General features: G+C 34.9%; 1 long non-coding RNA gene across 1 annotated transcript in view; it reads left to right on the top strand.

Moving 5' to 3' along the window:
* Positions 1-539: 539 nt before the first annotated feature.
* The window catches only part of LOC116567043, a 33,962-nt gene continuing 18,275 nt past the window's right edge, over positions 540-16,226 (top strand). Inside the window, exons 1-5 of the long non-coding RNA XR_004276088.1 lie at positions 540-893; positions 1,246-1,403; positions 12,267-12,545; positions 13,568-13,691; positions 15,109-15,191. This is a non-coding gene — a long non-coding RNA (uncharacterized LOC116567043). The remainder of the gene's footprint in view (positions 894-1,245; positions 1,404-12,266; positions 12,546-13,567; positions 13,692-15,108; positions 15,192-16,226) is intronic.

Raw genomic sequence — 16,226 nt, 5'->3', positions numbered from 1 at the left:
CAGCAATGGTAGGTTGAACCCTCTCACAATCCAAAACTTCTTTCCACTGTTGCATCTCTCTGACCTAATCTACCTCCTTCTTCCACTTTTATGGACTCAAGCGATTAGACTGGGCAAAATTACCTAATCCATGATAGCTTGACAGCTTTCCTTCGAGTATCTCTGGTTTCCCTGCTCTACTTATTTTCATTATAATTTTTATTCAATAAAGTATATCATACTCAAAGACCTGCAAGAACTGTCAGGCTCTGAGGAGTCATGACTGTGTCATTCAAGATCCAAAAGGAAGAAACCAGATTTTAAAGAAAAAACATTGAAGGAAGCCAATATGTGAGGCATCAAGATTTAGCAACAACGGGAATGCATTATAACCCCAGGCCTAAAGAAGAGAATAATAATGTTACTGCAGCCTTAGAAGAACTGGAGACATGGACAAGGAGCTACTTAATCTGAGCTGTTATTGTAGTCAAACACAACTACTTTTAGAATTAGAATTTAGAATGTGCAACAGCACATTCTGCTTGGGGGAAGTGGGGGGGTAGAAGTATCTCCACATCTCTCTTCAGCACTATGATATTGTCAGCTTATTCCTCTAGCCAAAGCCCATCAGAAACTAGAAATAAGAAAGTGTAACAATGGAGTCTACAAGGGTTAGAAGCTCTTTTACCTCAGGCATGGTACAGTAAAAGGATGTAGACTAGATATGTGTGAAAGTGGTGGGCTGAAGGAAAGAAACACAGTTTGTTAGCCTAGTAAAACAGGATGGGATTTTTTTTTTCTATAAATGACCTTACAGTACATACTTGGGCTTAGTGGACCAGAGTCTCTGTAGCAGCTACTCAACTATGACTATATAAAGAAAAAGCAGCTCTAGATAATACATAAGTGAATAGGTATGGCTATGTTCTAAAACGATTTTATTTCTATAAACAAAAGGCTGGACAGATTTGGTTGATGAGCCATACTTTGCTAGACCCTCATTTAGGGCATAGGCATTACAATCAGGTGGAAACTTAAATCTTTGTCCCACAAATTCATAGCTCAGACTGCCTGTTAACATCAAATATCTAATCTCTCCTACTGTCAGGTTAAGATGACATTTTCTAAACTTCTTCATACTGAGGAATAGCTTTGTGGCTAAGTCCTAGCCAGTGGGGTACATTGAAGCAAGATCTACAACTGTTACATGGTTTTCTTAAAGGAAGAGGATATACCCTCTGCTTTCCCTTTCCGCTTTCCTACTAGTTTGGTTTTGGACTTGGTGGATATGATGATGACTCCTCTTTGACCATGCAGAGAAAAACAATGTCCTAGAGAATAGTGGGATAATAAAGTGTAACTAGCCTGTGTTGCTAGCATCTTGGAGCTACCCTGAGTCCCATGGTTAGTTTTTCTGATTTTAGGTAAGTTACATAAATGTGTCTCCTATTTAAGGTATAATTATTTCCAGGCTTTGATTCAGCAGTTACTTTTATCCTTTAAGTGGTCTCTAAGACTTACTTTATTCTCCTATAAAATAGGAGTATTACTGCCATATAGAGTTGTTGTAGAGCCTTAATAGCCTTGTCAAGTCAACAGGTATGTATCAGACATTCAGTGAAATATTCAAGGAAAATGATATCAAGAGCCCATTATTATATTAGGCATTGTGAGAAATACAAATTAAATATCAGAGACAATATAATCTAATTTGGAATATGATTCTATTATTACTCATTCTTATGCCCTCAGAAGAGCTCCTTTTAAATTATCTGGAAATCAAATAGGAGAGTATATAATTAGAAGTCAAAATTATATTGTATGTTTTACCAAATATCCTTGATATTCTTCATGATAGGATTCTAGAAAGTATGTTATAAGAAGATTATCACACTCCAACAAAGAAACAATTGAGTGTTTAATCACTGACAAGTGCTGAGAGTAAAATGAGTTACAAATGTGATCAGCACAGTATTTTTCTTAACATATAGTCCAAGGAATAAAATAACTACAAATCAAAGTCTTCACAGGCATTCAAAATCTAATCTTTACTCACAACCTCAAAAGTGAGAAAACAGATCCAGAGAGTTTCATGAGCTTATGGTCTTTTCAATTGGGTATTATCTCCCATTCAGAATAAGAGAGAAATTCCCAAAAGCAAAAATGATCCTGAAAAGGAAGATCAAGGTGGAGGAATAACAGATGCACTAAGCATGCAGGTGTTCCCCTCCCAGTTCTGCAAAGAATCTTGAAGCTACCTGCTCCTTTATATTTCCAAATCACATTCAAATGCATCTTCCCTATATTTATGGATTTATATTGGTATTAGTATTAAAACAGCTTAAATGGACTTTAGAATAGAATATTTAAATAAATTATTTAATAAATTATTTAATTGTTCCTCATATCATATAAAAGTATAGTAAATTTCTTTGGTATTCTCCTCATGTGTACTGTGAACGATCTCAGATTTATCTTATTGCACCCCCTTTCTCTACCACAACCCCTACCCCAATCTGGTTATGCAAATATATGCAGTTCTCTGCAGTATTTCCTTGTTTTTCATGTCCCCAAGACTTTGTTAACACATATACCTTTTGATAAAATGTTTTGGCCTCACATTACTCCCCTGGTTTATTTCTATCTGCTCTTCAGGACTTAGTTCGGTATCTTCTTCTGGTCTTCTTAGGTAAAGTGCCCCTTACTTATTCTGTCAAGGTATCATAACTTCTACTTGTCCCCACTACTGTCTTTCTTCGGGGTGTTCTCAGATAAAAGCAGTTGTTCAACCAATGTTCAAAGCCACAGGTAAAATTAAAGATTAGAATCTAGGTTTTTTCACTCTCAGTCTACTTTTCACTCTCTTACATTATCTTATTTGAGTCCTATAAAAAATACAAAAAACTTCTCAAAATTATATGCATAAAAATATAATTCTATGTAATAATATTTCATGTCTAAACCTTTTTTTGTGCTTGGTAGAAAATATACGTTTATTTGTATTATTTTAGTAGGTATTTATTTATTTTTTTTAATTTTTTATTTTTTATAAACATATATTTTTATCCCCAGGGGGTACAGGTCTGTGAATCGCCAGGTTTACACACTTCACTGCACTCACCAAAGCACATACCCTCCCCAATGTCCATAACCCCCGCCTTCTCCACCCCCCCCCCCAGCAACCCTCAGTTTGTTTTGTGAGATTAAGAGTCACTTATGGTTTGTCTCCCTCCCAATCCCATCTTGTTTCATTGATTCTTCTCCTACCCCCTTAAGCCCCCATGTTGCATCACCACTTCCTCATATCAGGGAGATGATATGATAGTTGTCTTTCTCTGCTTGACTTATTTCGCTAAGCATGATATGCACTAGTTCCATCCATGTTGTCGCAAATGGCAAGATTTCATTTCTTTTGATGGCTGCATAGTATTCCATTGTGTATATATACCACATCTTCTAGATCCATTCATCTGTTGATGGACATCTAGGTTCTTTCCATAGTTTGGCTATTGTGGACATTGCTGCTATAAATATTCGGGTGCACGTGCCCCTTTGGATCACTACGTTAGTATCTTTAGGGTAAATACCCAGTAGTGCAATTGCTGGGTCATAGGGCAGTTCTATTGAAAAAGATGGATGGTACTTTGATAGGAATTGCATTAAATGTGTAGATTGCTTTAGGTAGCATAGACATTTTCACAATATTTATTCTTCCAATCCAGGAGCATGGAACATTTTTCCATTTCTTTGTGTCTTCCTCAATTTCTTTCATGAGTACTTTATAGTTTTCTGAGTATAGATTCTGTGCCTCTTTGGTTAGGTTTATTCCTAGGTATCTTATGGTTTGGGGTGCAATTGTAAATGGGATGGACTCCTTAATTTCTCTTTCTTCTGTCTTGCTGTTGGTGTAGAGAAATGCAACTGATTTCTGTGCATTGATTTTATATCCTGACACTTTACTGAATTCCTGTATAAGTTCTAGCAGTTTTGGAGTGGAGTCTTTTGGGTTTTCCACATATAGTATCATATCATCTGCGAAGAGTGATAATTTGACTTCTTCTTTGCCGATTTGGATGCCTTTAATTTCCTTTTGTTGTCTGATTGCTGAGGCTAGGACCTCTAGTACCTTGTTGAATAGCAGTGGTGATAATGGACATCCCTGCCGTGTTCCTGACCTTAGCGGAAAAGCTTTCAGTTTTTCTCCATTGAGAATGATATTTGTGGTGGGTTTTTCATAGATGGCTTTGATGATATTGAGGTATGTGCCCTCTATCCCTACACTTTGAAGAGTTTTGATCAGGAAGGGATGCTGTACTTTGTCAAATGCTTTTTCAGCATCTATTGAGAGTATCATATGGTTCTTGTTCTTTCTTTTATTGATGTGTTGTATCACATTGACTGATTTGCGAATGTTGAACCAACCTTGCAGCCCTGGAATAAATCCCACTTGGTCGTGGTGAATAATCCTTTTAATGTACTGTTGAATCCTATTGGCTAGTATTTTGTTGAGTATTTTCGCATCTGTGTTCATCAAGGATATTGGTCTGTAGCTCTCTTTTTTGATGGGATCCTTGTCTGGTTTTGGGATCAAGGTGATGCTGGCCTCATAAAATGAGTTTGGAAGTTTTCCTTCCATTTCTATTTTTTGGAACAGTTTCAGGAGAATAGGAATTAGTTCTTCTTTAAATGTTTGGTAGAATTCCCCCGGGAAGCCGTCTGGCCCTGGGCTTTTGTTTGTTTGGAGACTTTTAATGACTGTTTCAATCTCCTTACTGGTTATGGGTCTGTTCAGGCTTTCTATTTCTTCCTGGTTCAGTTGTGGTAGTTTATATGTTTCTAGGAATGCATCCATTTCTTCCAGATTGTCAAATTTGTTGGCTTAGAGTTGCTCATAGTATGTTCTTATAATAGTTTGTATTTCTTTGCTGTTAGTTGTGATCTCTCGTCTTTCATTCATGATTTTATTTATTTGGGTCCTTTCTCTTTTCTTTTTGATAAGTCTGGCCAGGGGTTTATCAATTTTATTAATTCTTTCAAAGAACCAGCTCCTAGTTTCGTTGATTTGCTCTATTATTTTTTTGGTTTCTATTTCATTGATTTCTGCTCTGATCTTTATGATTTCTCTTCTCCTGCTGAGCTTAGTGTTTCTTTCTTATTCTTTCTCCAGCTCCTTTAGGTGTAGGGTTAGGTTCTGTACCTGAGACCTTTCTTGTTTCTTGAGAAAGGCTTGTACCACTATATATTTTCCTCTCAGGACTGCCTTTGTTGTGTCCCACAGATTTTGAACCGATGTGTTTTCATTATCATTTGTTTCCATGATTTTTTTCAATTCTTCTTTAATTTCCCGGTTGACCCATTCATTCTTTAGAAGGATGCTGTTTAGTCTCCATGTATTTGGGTTCTTTCCAAACTTCCTCTTGTGGTTGAGTTCTAGCTTCAGAGCATTGTGGTCTGAAAATATGCAGGGAATGATCCCAATCTTTTGATACCGGTTGAGTCCTGATTTAGGACCGAGGATGTGATCTATTCTGGAGCATGTTCCATGTGCACTAGAGAAGAATGTGTATTCTGTTGCTTTGGGATGAAATGTTCTGAATATATCTGTGATGTCCATCTGGTCCAGTGTGTCATTTAAGGCCTTTATTTCCTTGTTGATCTTTTGCTTGGATGATCTGTCCATTTCAGTGAGGGGAGTGTTAAAGTCCCCTACTATTATTGTATTATTGTTGATGTGTTTGTTTGATTTTGTTATTAATTGGTTTATATAGTTGGCTGCTCCCACGTTGGGGGCATAGATATTTAAAATTGTTAGATCTTCTTGTTGGACAGACCTTGTCTAAACCTTTTAATGCTAGCTATAATCAACAATAACTTCACTTTTCTTAGACTTTACCAGAAATTAGAGTAACTGCCCCATAGGTTTGTGAGGGAAATTTGCTATATACAAATTTTTTAAAAGTAACTAATGGGTGTGCCGAGTGTCTCAATGGGTTAAGACTTTATCTTTGGCTCAGGTCATGGTATTGGGGTCCTGGGATCAAGCCCTGCATCAGGCTCTCTGCTCAGCAGGGAGCCTGCTTCCCCCTCTCTCTCTGCCTGCCTCTCTGCCTACTTGTGTTCTCTCTCTCTGTCAAATAAAAGAATAAAAATATCTTTAAAAAAAGTAACTAATGACTTAGAGTCATAATAATAAGCTAAACATGTGAAATAGCCAGTATGTTTCATAGAATATAAGGAAGGAGAGAAAAAACTTCAGCTGTGATGAGTGAGAAAGGCCTAATGGAGAAGGAATCATTGATTTAACTGAAAGCTATATATACTTTCAAAAGCTTACAAAGGGGTAGACAATTTTCAAGATTTGGTGGTTACAAAAAAAATGAGAAGAAAAAAAGATGAGAAGTGAGAAGTAACAAAACCTATTTTTGCAATATACCTGCTCTGAGAAATGTTTAAATTATCATGATAAATAATATCACACTATATTTTCATTCAGCTAATTAATAAGTATTTTCTGAAGATTTTTCTCTGGGGAATGGGTCAAGTTTTACATTGCAGCTCATTTGTCCAAGTAGCTTATGCAGAAATCAGAAGGCTCATGACAGCAGGATTACCTGGCACGCTCTTTTATCTCCAAATATGTTTAATTTCTATAAATTCAAATAATCACTTTGACTCAGATTTTTCATTTGTAATAAAAGCTAAGCGGTTACACTTTTAATCTCAGCAATGGTGGGTTAAGACTTCATCCCACCCAAGACAAATTCTAGGAACATTTATTCTGAACACTGACTTTAGGACACATCCAAGCTGGTGACACTAAATATCAAAGAAAATAGAACACAGGCAAAGCAATTAATTTGAAACCACTATGGTGATGAGGTAGAGGATTCATTAAAATACATTTAACCCATATTTAGTGAGCACTTAATATATGTCAGCACTGTGCCTCATTTAGAGATGAAGAGGGCAAGTGACACAAGCCCCTGCTTCAATGAGCTTATAGTTGGCTACAGCATGATGTTAAAACAGTGAAAGGGCATGGGTTCAAGACTATACATTTGGTTGCAATCCATGCTTTAGCTAACCTACCAGAACTCTTCTAGGAATAAGAGTACCATTGATCACAAAGTGACATCTAAGTTACAATGTAGTTTGTTAAGTTTACAGAAATTATTTTTTAGGTTTTTTTTAAATTTATTTTCAGTGTACCAGAATACATTGTTTATGCACCACACCCAGGACTCCACGCAATATGTGCCCGCCATAACACCCCCCACCAGGCTTACCCAACTTCCCGCACCCTGACCCTTCAAAACCCTCAGATCAGTCTCTCATGGTTCATCTTCCCTTCCAATGTTCCCCAACTCCCTTCTCCTCTCCATCTCCCATGTCCTCTGTGTTATTTCTTATGCTCCAAAAATAAGTGAAACCATATGATAATTGACTCTGTCTGCTTGACTGATTTCACTTAGCATAATCTCTTCCAGTCCCATCCATGTTGATACAAAAGTTGGGTATTCATCCTTTCTGATGGAGGCATAATACTCCATAGTGTATATGGACCACATCTTCCTTATCCATTTGTCCCTTGAACGACATCTTGGTTCTTTCCACAGTTTGGTGACCGTGGCCATTGCTGCTATGAACATTGGGGTACAGATGGCCCTTCTTTTCACTGCATCTGTATCTTTGGGGTAAATACCCAGTAGTGCAATTGCAGGGTCATAGGGAAGTTCTATTTTTAATTTCTTAAGGAATCTCCACACTGTTCTCCAAAGTGGCTGCACCAACTTGCATTCCTACCAACAGTGTAAGAGGGTTCCCCTTTACCACATCCTCTCTAACACATGTTTACTGTCTTCTTAATTTTGGCTATTCTAACTGGTGTAAGATAGTATCTCAATGTGCTTTTGATTTGAATCTCCCTGATGGCTAGTGATGATGAACATTTTTTCATGTGTCTGGTAGCCGTTTGTATGTCTTCATTGGAGAAGTGTTTGTTCATGTCTTCTGCCCATTTTTTTTATATGATTGTCTGTTTTGTGTGTGTTGAGTTTGAGAAGTTCTTTATAGACCCTGGATATCAGCCTTTTGTCTGTACTGTCATTTGCAAATATCTTCTCCCATTCCATGGGTTGCCTCTTTGTTTTGTTGACTATTTCCTTTGCTGTGCAGAAGCTTTTGATCTTGATGAAGTCCCCAAAATGCATTTTTGCTTTTGTTTCCTTTGCCTTTGGAAACATATCTTGAAAGAAGTTGCTGTGGCCAATATTGAAGAGATTACTGCCTATGTTCTCCTACAGAGGTCATTTTAAATACAATGGCAGAGGAAACAGAGTCACATATGAATGAGTCTGACTCCTTATTAAGTTTGGCACATGATAATTCAAAAATCAATCATATATTTTCTAGGTGTGGTTCAAAAAATCAATTCTGCCACTGAGGCGATCTAGTATGCTAAAATGAATATTGGGCTAGGTGACAGGGGTGTGGCTGTCTTGTTGGTTGTGGTGCTACTTTGATTCATTCAGTGATTTGGAGCAGTATTATTTAGTCTGAATTTCAGTTTTTTTCACCTGAAAAATAATAAGGGTTTGGTATAAGAACTCTGACCTTTCTTCTATTCAAAAATTTCATAAATCTTGATATTTTCCATATTATTCTATATCTCAATGTCCTCTTCTGTTTAGGAATTCTTTAAGTATTTGCAACCCCGGTAATCTAACAGTAGTATTTTTTATGTAGTCCTTTCATATTTATAGAGATTAGTATATGTTCAATTTGAGAATGCAGCTATGGAATTCTGAGACTGGTCTTTTCATATCTCCCACTGAGTAAGATTAAAAAACAGAGGTTCTTTTAAAAAGGTAAAGAAAATATTTTTTAATACATAAATGACTGTCTTGCCTCATCAATAATATAATAAGCAACTGGGGGTCAGGGACCCTGGCTTTTACTTCCTTTTATTCTCCACAGTGATAAGTACACTAATGGAAGTAAACAAATCTTAGTAAAGTATGAGCTATTTAATAACATAAAGAGCTACTAAAGATAACTCTAATAGAGGAGTAGAAGATGCCTGAACCCTTAATGAAATGAAATTACTTTTTAAATAAACACCTACTGCCTACCTCCAATATGCCAGAAGACTGTTATTATGATGTCCTTTGTCTTCACTCAACAGTTGGAAATACTTTCACCAAAGCCTTTAATGCATTTCAAAACTGATTTTTAAGGAATGGACCTAAGGAGCAAATCTAAGTCAGATCTTGCACTAGCCATTATTCTTTTGTTTTTAGGAATCTGGTTGGTAGAATTTATTTGGAACAGATGCAATCTTGACTTTGAAATTTTTTCAATCTCATAAAACCTGAAAATGTGTTTGTTGATTCAGCTCAACAAGGTATGTTCATTGTTATGTTATGTTATCAACTTGTATGTCTGATCATGTCTAGAGAGTAAAACCCTATTGTGCAATTACCTTTGGGGTGCAAGAAGCTGAGTGTTGAGGTGGAAGCTTCACCTAGGGCTTCTAGGAAAACCAGAGTAAGGTTATATGTCATTGTCTTCTTCCAATGTATGCCTAATTGTCATTATAAAATGTAGAACAAAAACAGTGCTTATTTTCACAAGAGATTCAAGCTCATTTTTTTAGCAAAATATGTGTCAATTTGGAGATTAAAGGAGAAATTCAACATACACTGGAAAAGCATTGTTCAACCTGTTAAATGCAGATCTGTTTAAATTCCAAGTGACCCTCTGTACCTGAACTTGCCAATCCACATGGTGCCATGATTAAATTTTATAAAGAGTTCAATTTAAATACTACATTAATGCAACATTAAGGCTGACGTTTTTAATCATTAATAGTTCTAAGCCAAATAATTCAGAGTTACCTTTCACAGCCACTGTCACCGAGGCAAATTTATACCTCACTTATTTTTATAATAAATTCAGCACGAAAATTGAACATATGCACACAAACCAAAACAGTTTTTCTCCTCAAGAAGCATGTAATTACCAGGGCTTTTCAAATACAGTACAAAGCAAAAGGACAATTTCACATTTATCAAGTTCATTTGATGAACACAGATGAATCCAGATAGCTGACATGTGGGAACCTGATTTCATTTCTTAAACTTACCAAATAATTAATAACATTTTCTGTATTTTACTATGCCAGAATTACTTAGCTACAGTGACAGAGGTTAACTATCTCATGTTTTGGTTAATTTACATCTGACTGGATAAGGTAGTAAGACAGGTTTTTATGTGGAAATAGAAATGATTTGTATATGCCTATAACCTATTTTTGAAAGCATTAGCTACAGAATATTGAGACTACAGGGTGATTAGTTTCTCAGTTCTTACCAACTGATCATGAATTAATTTTTGAGTTGTTTGAAACAATCCAATTTCAGTAAATTTATGGAACGTTATTGTTTGTTTAGCCATGATCCATTTTCCTTATAGTTCTTCCTAAATAGTTTCTGATTTTTTTAATGTTTTCCTTCTCCAAGTAGTCTACATGCTTTACACCTGTGCTATGAATGTAGTAGCCACTAGCTACATGTAGCTATTAAATTTAAATTGACTAAAATTGAAAAAAATAAAAGACATTAGGCACATTTCACATGCTTGATAGACACATATGGTTAGTAGTTGTCACACTAAGCAGCACGGTTATATAGAACATTTCCATCATTGCAGAACATTCTATTGACAGTGGTAAGTTTGGATTTTAATGCTAGCTCCAAGGGGGGACAAAAAAAAAAAACTAGATTGAATTAAATCTCTTTCTCTCTCTCTCTCTCTCTCTCTCACCACACACACACACACACACACACACACACACACCCCTTTCCACACCAATGTCAAGGTAAACTTTAGAATTTTTGCTAGAAATCCTGGAAAGGTAAAACTGAGTCCTTGATGACATGAGCATTCTAAACCAATAAACCCTGAAGCCTGTCCAACCTCTGGACTTTCCATGTAGATATCTCAATCAATTCCCAATAATATTTAAGCCAGGTTTGGATTTTGCTTTGATTTTAATTACTTGCTACATTTAGACAGTACAGTGGTATAATCTATAAGTACTTATATAGTACACAATTTTATTATCATTGTGTTAAGCAGTGTTGAAAATTATAAACGTAAAACAGGCATGGATATACTTTCAAAGAATTTGTCCTTTATCTGTAGAAGAAAGATATATTACCTATTTAGATATTAAAATCTATAGAACAGGCTATGAGTACATTTAAATTCATAAAGAAAGGTCACTGAGGGTTGGACTGTTCATGAATATCTAAAGATTGAGGTCTGGCTTAACTCAGCCTTGAAGGATGGCATGGGTTGGCCGAGAGCAGATGAGCTCATTCTAGTCCACTCTAAGTTGGCAGTTCTGGCTAAATGGCCTGTTATGGGTATCGCTAATAGAAAGCACTACTTCTATATTCATTACCAGTTCAAATTTCAAAAATATGAAATGTGTGCTATAATTATTCACCTTCATATTAAAGGTGAATGTGTCATTAAACATGAAAGCAGAAAGAGAATCAAGGTTCAGAAGTGGAGAAAATGCAAATAATTTCTTCCCCCTCCCCCACTGTCACAAATCTATCCATGGTGACAAGCATATACAGTAATAGCAGCAGTATTAACACTAATGATAATATCACTACTATTAAAAATATAATAAAAACATTTTAAAATAGTTCTCAGTGCTTAACAAGTCTTATTTATGAAAAATATTCATAGTAAAATATTGCAGATGTGGAGGCTGAGACTCAGAGTTTAGTAAATTGCTAGAGACCACACATTTAGGAAGTGATAGAGTCAAAGTTTCAACCCATATTGTCTGACACCAAAGCAAATACATTGAACTATTATGTTATAAAAATGCAGTTATTTCATTTTTTGTTATAAAAGTTAATATGTCCACAATATGAAAAGTAACTTCATTAGTCAAAATATTAAGAGATTTGGATATTTAGAGCTTTTTCCTACCAAACATATGCTTGAGTAAAAAAAATTTTACTCAGAAATACAGTTTCAAATGTTTATATTTTGAGTATCTAAAAGCTTACACAGTACTTTTACCTAGATCTCTGTATTGGACGGACTCTAAGGCAGCCTCAGTGATCCCAGTCTCCTATGTTGGCTTGCCTAGAAACTTACTTCTAAGTGATATGTTATAGCAAAGGTGATGGAATGTTACTTTTGGAATTAAGCTACAAGAGTTGTAAATTCTGTCTTGCTCTCCCCTACTGGCTTCAATGAAGTGAGCTGCCACATGGGGAGGCTATCTGTCAAGAAACAGGGTTGTTTCCAGTCAAAAGCGGCAATGAAAGGAGGCCCTCAGGCCAACAACCTTCAAGAAATTTGAAGCCTAGCAACAACCACAACCTACAGCCACAGTTTGGATGATGATCCTTCCCACTTGTGTCTTCAGATGAGATCTCAGTCCTTAGTGACGCTTTGATTGTAAAAGACTCTGAAGCAGAGGACCCATCTTAGTCATGTCTGTATTCCTGACCTAAGGAAACTGTGAGATAATACAGGTGTGTGTTGCTTTAACTCACTAAGTGTGTATTAACTTATTATATAATAATAGATAACTAATATCATTACCAATTTATTATCAAAACCTGGGAAGTAGGTCAAGAAATAGTTTTATTTTTATTCAGCAAGGAGAAAACCAAGTTTCTGATAAGTTATGTTAATGAACCCAGGGTTATTTTTAATATTCTTTCCTACTCCTGTCACCAAGGCAATGCCTTGCACTAGATTTAAATGTTTAGAAAAGTGGAAGTGTATGTTTTACCTTGCATATGGTGGAAAACATCTTACTGTATGACCTAAAAAATAAATGCAAATGGTTTGATTTGAATATCTGATCTTGGTTTTAAATTGGTTCATCATAGTCACTTATTTCAATGTCCAATCTCAGTGATCAGACATTCACATAAACACAGCTGCAAGGCTTAAAAATGGATTTTACAGATAGTCCTGATCCTTTCATTGCATTCTTCTACCTCAACACCTCAGGCAGCTAGCTATCCTCTTTAGAATGGATTTAGGATCATTGTTTTAAAAAATCTAGATCATGCACCAACATAAAGTGGGTAATATGAATATATAAAGACCAAGTGATGGCAGTTTGGATGCCATATTTGTGTTGGCTATAAATAGAAATGTAAGACTGATTATTTCATATATATTTTCTTTTAGGAAACAGGATCTAGCTAAGTGATAGAGGGGAAATACATCTTTGTTAGTGGAGCAAAACTGGATAATTCACACTGAACAACATAACCTTGCAACCTAGTTTATCTGGTTTATTCATCAGTTGTGGATAATAGCTACCTAGAAAGTTCACTGGGTGATGGTACTATGACAACATGCTCTAGTTATGATGGCCTAATACTATATTAGATACAGTTTGGGAATTTTACTTTTTTTCTGAGGATTTATTAGTATTAATGTCTAATATTGTGCATGCTACCAAAAAAGCATGATTGAGAGAAAGCTTGGCAATTATCTGATAAATATTATATTCTTTACATTTTTAATTTTCACACAGGCTTACTTTATGCCACTATGATTAGAATATGGCCAAAAGCTAGTGATTACAATTTGAGCTTTCAAATTGTAATTTGACAAGCCTCCTTCTGGTACCCTGTCTTAATATGCTTCTGCCAGTAAAGGTAGGTTACATCTCTAATCTCTTAACCCTTCAAAAAACAAAAGGGATATACAATTCCTTGAATTTTTAGTGAAACCAGAAGCAATCTATAATTACTGTCATGTGCTTGTTTGTTTTGCTACAGTGCTTGTTCATTGTTCAATTTGCCCAATTTTTAAGTGAATTTCATGTAATGATGATGAAACTTGCCCCAGATATGCATGATTAAGAGTCAATTAGTGATATGAAGGGAACTATAGTAAGAACATTCAAGATATTCCAACCATGCCCTTGAAGACACTCTAGCACTATCTGTATGTCATGTGATAATTAATTTCACTGTTTCATTTTTCCAAATGTAAAGTGAGACAATGTGCTATGAGACTCTGAAAAAAATATTTTTTTCAGCAATATGTAGCTCTTCATAAAAAAGACTGTCTAATTTACATAGATTTAGATAGTTTGTGAGAATTGTCATTGATGTCAGTTAAAATGGATGGTCTAACCTAGTGCAACCACCTAGTGTAACTTGATTAAATTATATGAGTATTCAGAGAGACAACAATATAGTATCTCTCATTTTTTCTACTAAGTAAAATCTTAATGTAGGAATAAATGATAATTTTTCATCTTCATATATACTAGTATGAACTTGTGCTTTCAGTCTTAACAACCACAACAATCTGACAAAAGAATTCACATGTATGCATAGTTTGCATTTTTGTTGTTGTTGTTGTTTGTGTGCTTATTTGTTTAAGAATAGCTAAAAGGTTATGGCTATGAGTGTCTTTTATCTATCACTAACACCTGTTCAGTGCCATGGAATGGCTTTTGAAAAGTATTCACTAGATTCTATTTTCCTAAAACCAACATTGCTCATAATGTCTCAGTAGTTTATATTTGAGCATAAAAAGCAATATAATAATAGGATTTTTTCATAAAAATTGAATAATATAAATGAAAAGAAGAGAATTGTCACAATTATATCTAGAAGCATTAGAAGGGAAAGCAATAAAACAATAAAATGGCCATTTCAATAAAGATAAATAGCACTATAGTTTTGAACTGATTCTCTGAAATAAAAGAAAACTTAGAGTTTACATCTGTATATTAAGTTGTAGTTACAAAAAGTTGTAATTACAAAAAGTATAATGATGGAACAAATTTGCAACTTCCTGATAATGCAATCAACCTATTGTCTCAAATTCCAGTATTTAGCCCAAAGTAACTTTTTCCATTAATGAAATTAACCAAGCAATTTCTAAATGTAAGGTTTATGTATGAGCTATCCTATATTAATATTCATATATAGCTTATGTATTAATGTATATATGCATATATATAAGTGCTTAAGTTTGTAATACTTTACAGGGATGATTTCATTGGCTGAATCAGCAATTAAGTAATGTTCACTCAACTGAATTAACTATTTCCCCTAGCAATCTCCTGTGAACATGGAACTATTGATTTCCTTTTTCTCATCATTGTGAATTATATCTGAATTCTGCTAAAGACTTGCTAGGTAAGTAACCAGAAATTTCATTTTCAAAATTATTTGGAATTCTTACGATTAAAAGATATTATATATTAACTTCACAGTCTTGTGATATATATTTTACTAAACAACTTTTTCATTCAGTAATTTTGTATTTTCAGGTATGGAGTTAATCGCAATTATGCTCTTGTCTTGAATACCTATGAGTGTTCAGGAGGATAACGTATGGTAGGTTATTAGCTCCATACCATATAAACAGAGAGGATGGGACCAGTGAGTCAAGAGTCAGAATAAATGCACAGACAGGTTTTTCATACCTATCGACAATACTATCTTGGACAGTAATTCAATTATAATGGAACACTAATGGCACTGAAAAAGCATGTAACATGCTTAGAAATTTACTCTTCATTACCATGTGAAAAAATATGCTCTTTTCTTCCTGTATGACTTGTAAACACCAAAAGAAATTATTTGGGATGAAATAGCATAAAATAATAAAAGGCTTTCTTAAATATAACTGCTTTGGGGATGAATTTCCCTGATTTAGTCTCCTTCTAGCTCTAATGGATATGCAAGGCAGGTCCCAGGAGTCTGACTAAAAGTAAAATAGAGTGAAAATTTTTATTTTCAGGGAAGTAATTTTCTCATGTAGTTTTTCATTATCTAAGAAATATTCTTTTACCTTGGTTTTCCTATTCTATCAGGTTGCATTTTTGCACTCTTTCAAAGGGGATAGAGCCCACAAATCCAGGCTAAATTTTGTCAACTGAACAACACCAAATTAGATCAAAAGCAGCTCATTTGAAGCTTATAAATACCCCTTCATTTCCTAGACACTTGAATTGTATTCAAGTACTTGGGCAAAAGTTCTATTATATATACTAGGTATATATCTATCTATAATATACATGTAATACCTGTATATCTATAATATCTATTATATATTACAAATGTATATAGTTGCATTCATAGATGTATATACGGATACATATTTTATTTATCTATATCAGGATCTGTACCACATATATATTTCCAGAGCAGAAGAGATACCATCATAGA

The sequence above is a fragment of the Mustela erminea genome, chromosome 1 (assembly GCF_009829155.1).
Source record: "Mustela erminea isolate mMusErm1 chromosome 1, mMusErm1.Pri, whole genome shotgun sequence".
NCBI lineage: Eukaryota > Metazoa > Chordata > Mammalia > Carnivora > Mustelidae > Mustela > Mustela erminea.
The sequence above is the reverse complement of the archived record's forward strand: the minus strand, read 5'-3'. Positions and strand labels throughout refer to the sequence as shown.